The following is a 4,818-nucleotide window of genomic DNA, read 5'->3' on the forward strand; positions in this document are numbered from 1 at the left end:
CCCTAGTCGTTTGTTGGAAGATATTCATTCAACTTGAAAATTTTCGTCCCGACATGTTCATATTTTAATTTCATTAGTCAATAAGGAGAAAAATGCGCATATTTTAGAGAAATAGGCATATCGGCGCCGTCGATTACCACGCATTGAACAGGATCATGACTTTGAGATTAGAGGTGGGCCACAGCACATTTTCAAACCGGAAAATGGGCCACGGCGAAGAAAGGGCTGAGAACCCCTGTGTTAGACAAATAATTCTAGTACACCTAACTATAGGATACATTTGGCGAACATCGTACAAATTGTTTCGTTGTGATGGTAACGACTTTCAGCGGCTTGGTTTCATGTCGGAATTATTATTTGGGGGTTCAAAAACAATTTCAATCAATACTACAAATGAACAACAATACAAAACACGTTAAGTGAATTACAGTGTAGCAAGTGATTCCTTGATATTACGATTGTTGTGCACCAGACATTTCTAACTGAATTGAATGCATCGAGCAAACATATTCCAATTTACTTTTGTAATGATCAAAGTATGTGAAATGGTGCGAACGGATTAGGTATTAATCAAGCGGTGGTATGTCAATTCACCTAGTGTGATATCTTGACACCGGGTAATGTGCGAAAGTGTTTCAATTCTCACCGCAGATTACGATGATAAAGTATTGTACCGGTTATTGTTCAACAAAGGAAATTGTTGTTTCATCTTTAGTCTTGGTTACTGAAGGCAATTACATTTGTAAAATATTTCCTGATATCCACAATACACTGCGTGGTTTTTTACGAACACGGGTTAATCTTCCCAATCAAAACATTTCAGACATGTTGATCTAGTTTCACAAATCGATATGTTAATAACAATGTTTCTGAAAAGTTTGTTGGTATCGTAATAACCTTCAACACAACCCGGTCTAATAATGTCATAATTTAATAATCAAGTCATGATCGACTATTACAAAATCTCATATGTCAAAATCAATGTGTCAATTCGTATGTTTACATCGTGAAAATTTTCAATATAACGCCTGCGTTCGATTGTAAGAAATGAATTCTCAACTACGTTGGTCAGACATTCAAATCCGGTATACTCAAATGTAATATGTTAATCTCAAACCACACACCGAGTAGTATTTACTTTGGTTTATAAAATATACCGAGTAGTAATTACTTTATCTTACAGAATAGTAACGACTTTTACAGTTGAACAAATAAAAAGACGATTTGGTGATATATGACTACAACCGAACTTGCTATGGATTTTGGATTGTGGTGATTATTCGCGTAGTCTTGTCTACTTTTCATAAGGATACTTTTTGCTTTGGTTGGGTAATTACAAACGGATTGACTTGACAAGGCTTTTTTGTATTTTACTCTTTTGTGTATGGGAAGATGTTAAAATGTTGAGACGTAATACTATTTCCGTTCACTCGATTGCAACAAAAAATAACCTGCTAGTTTGTTCAAGGTTTCGACAAATAGATTGAAATATTCCGATTTAACTCATCGCGTCACAAGTCGATCGCGGTATGCACAAGTAGTTGTCAAGTTGTAAATATTTACAACAGGTGCTATTTCATTGATTGATTCTATTGTGTGTTGTAACACAATAAAATATCGCGATAGTATATACTGAAACTCTATTTGATAAACGGAAAACTCAGTCGTGAATAGAGTTGTAAGTTTCAAGGATTGTTTCAAAGTATGATCTTGAAATGTGACTGGATCAAAGTTGGTAGTCATGTTTGTCGATATATTTCGATTCAGACTATGTCAAAGTCCAAATATTTCATTTTGGATTATCTGGATTTACCTTTAGTACATCCCACGATTGGATTCCGACGCCGCGCTATAACATTTTTGATGATAAGGATTCGAGGATTTTCATGATAGAGTTGACGAGTGATAAGATGCGTGTTTTTGTTAGGAGTTTGATTTCAAGTTAATAAAGACAATAACTGTATAATGCACATACTTGTGATTCTTGATTCTTGTAGGATTATAGTTGGTATTGATTCTATAGGTGTGAAAACGGCGGCGCGGAATGTGCGAATGATCCGATGCGGGTGCATGTTGGCGTCAGTAATATTCAGGTTACGTTCGATTCAACAGATCGCGTTGATAGGATTTGTCAAAGGATTTGAGTTGGGTCGAATCAATACATTCAAACACGATTCAACTTGATTTGTGTAGTGAGTTACATTTCAAGTTGACAAACTAACACATTGATTGAATATTTTCATGGATCTTATCACGCAACTAAAGTCAGCCGCGTGAAACTAAAGTCAGAGGCGTGAAACATATAGCGATCGCGCGCAAGTGACAAATTGTTGGTTTTCGAATCACCGTCTGCGACGGTTCTGGGACAAACTAATTACCGAAATATTACCTTGTGAGCGGGCATGAGGGATTGATATGTCTGAAGCATTATCCGGTGAGTGGTCGTTGGATTTTAAAATTATATCACACCCTTTTGAATAAGCGTTCACTTCACAGAGGATTAGGGTTGGAGCGGAAATAAGTGACAATTTGTCGCTATTCAAGTTACCGACACTGGCGGTCTGTTATTCGTTACTTGTTAAATCTTACCAGCGAAATCAAGTTATGTGACAAACTGATTACTAAAATTTAACCGCGTGAGCGATCGGTATGGTTATGACACCAAGTCGTGAAAGATGGTTATGTCCGAGACATTATCTTGTCAGTGATCGCGGGGTTTTGCAAATATTTCACAGCTATTTGAAGTGTTAATTTGTTGAATTCTAACAGCAGACACGCCACAACTACCAAGTGTGAGCTGGTTTATTGTCAAGGCAGGAACGCGAGTTCCTTACACAGCAGCAGAATACAAGGAATAAGCCAGACTACATAATAGCACGTGCACAGTAACGAAAAGGGGCAACACTAAAGGTTGCTGTCTAGCACAATCAATTAATCATCAATCATTCACATTACAACACTCCCACTTGATTGATATTTCAATGCTAAAGCATTTCGAGAGCCATTATCCCTTTCTAGTTCCAGAAAGTGTCACAGATAGTGGAAACACATTTTGGTATCAGACTAACCATATCTATCAATCAAATTGCAAATGTATCGTTTTTGATGCAAATAGATACACTTCTCAGTGTGTTCCTGCTTAATGCAAACATCAAGGCAGTAATGCGATTCACCGATACCCGCCATGCAAAATTCAGGGCCGAAGTTATACTTCACTTCAGTTAGTTGATCATAAGACGGCGAAGTCAAAATGACATCATCAACAATGAACAGATTCTTATCAGTGCATGTAACGCATGAGTCAGAATAACAGTGTTTGAACCCGATCGACTCAAAGTACTGATTAAGCACAATGTTCCAACAGCTTTGCGGCTGTTTCAATGCATACAAAGACTGATTACACACCAAATGTTCAGAACCAAATGCAATATAACCAGGTGTTCGACTCATATAGATGTCTTCTTCAAGCAGACAATTCATGAATGCAGTATCAACATCCATTTGATGTAACATATCGTTTTCAGGTGCTACAGCTAGCACAGCTCGACTCGAGACAAATCTGACAACTGGTGAAAATGTCTCATTATCATCTATGCCGCATTTTATTTCGATTACCGAGGGGCATTCAGCTGGTGCAGTTCCTTGTGGTTGCTCCACAACACTCCCGGTTTCATTCTTCATCAGAGAAGCGTATTCTCTGTCAGCAGCTTTTTCGCACTCACTTGAATGAGGTGATTTCATAGCCTCATCGACGATTATAGCTTCACATAATCCAGCAGCTGCAAAAGCAGTTTGTTCAGTACCAGTCCTCCCATCAGTTGATTCATCAGGAACATCATCATACTGGTTATATCCATTTCCAGTAGGGTGGTTTTCAGATTTAATTTCTCCCACTGGTTCAACATGTCCATTGGCAATATCTCCTGTGTCAGATATAACATGACGGCAACACAATCTGTACAGTCTTCCTGACACTGAGCCAGTTCCACAAAGCTTTCCATGCTTATTGTAGATTCTGCATTCATCTCTAATAAATGCAACTTTGCCACCAAATTTACTTGCTGCTCGCACAGAAAAAAGGTTGCATGCCAGCTTCGGAACGTATAAAACCTTTTTTAGCGTCATAGTTACATTTTCTTCATTTTCAAGAAACATTTCAAGGTTTACTTTTCCAATTCCAAAGGCTGAAACAGTGCTACCATCGGCTAAGTGAATGGGTCGAGGAACCTCAAATTCTTTGTAGTCTGAGATTGATTCTTTCACCTTCGACATGTGCTTTGATGCACCACTGTCTACATTCCAGCTTGGATCAGCATCATCGCAAACTTCTTGACCACCAACAGAAAATGTGTATTCTTCATCACTGTCATCAGACTCTGGACATTCGTGATACAGGTGACCAAATTTGTCGCAGTTATAGCATCGTAATTTCTTTATCGACACCATTGCTGATTCTTCCAGTTCATAGCGATTTTGTTTACGCCTTTTTTGCTTGCCATACAGCTTATCTTCTTCATTCAAAATTGCTCTTTGAACAAATTTCAACTTTAGACCTGGTTCGCTATGAGTTTCCAGGGCAGTGTCCAAGGTTGCGTAAGGCTTAGGTAAACTTCCCAGCAACGTTACAACTTGCAGTGTTTCTTCTACTGGCGAGCCAAGAGCAGCCATTTGATCAGTCAATTTCTTCATATATTTCAAATGACTCTCGACTGAGTCAGACTGATTCATTTCACATCGAAAATACGACTTCATTAGCAAAAGTCTATTACCGGCAGAGTCACCCTCAAAGTGTTCCTTCAAGGCATTCCAGGCATCCTC

Source organism: Botryllus schlosseri, chromosome 8, assembly GCF_051294905.1.
Source record: "Botryllus schlosseri isolate E-star chromosome 8, Bs_hap1, whole genome shotgun sequence".
NCBI classification, from domain to species: Eukaryota; Metazoa; Chordata; class Ascidiacea; order Stolidobranchia; family Styelidae; genus Botryllus; species Botryllus schlosseri.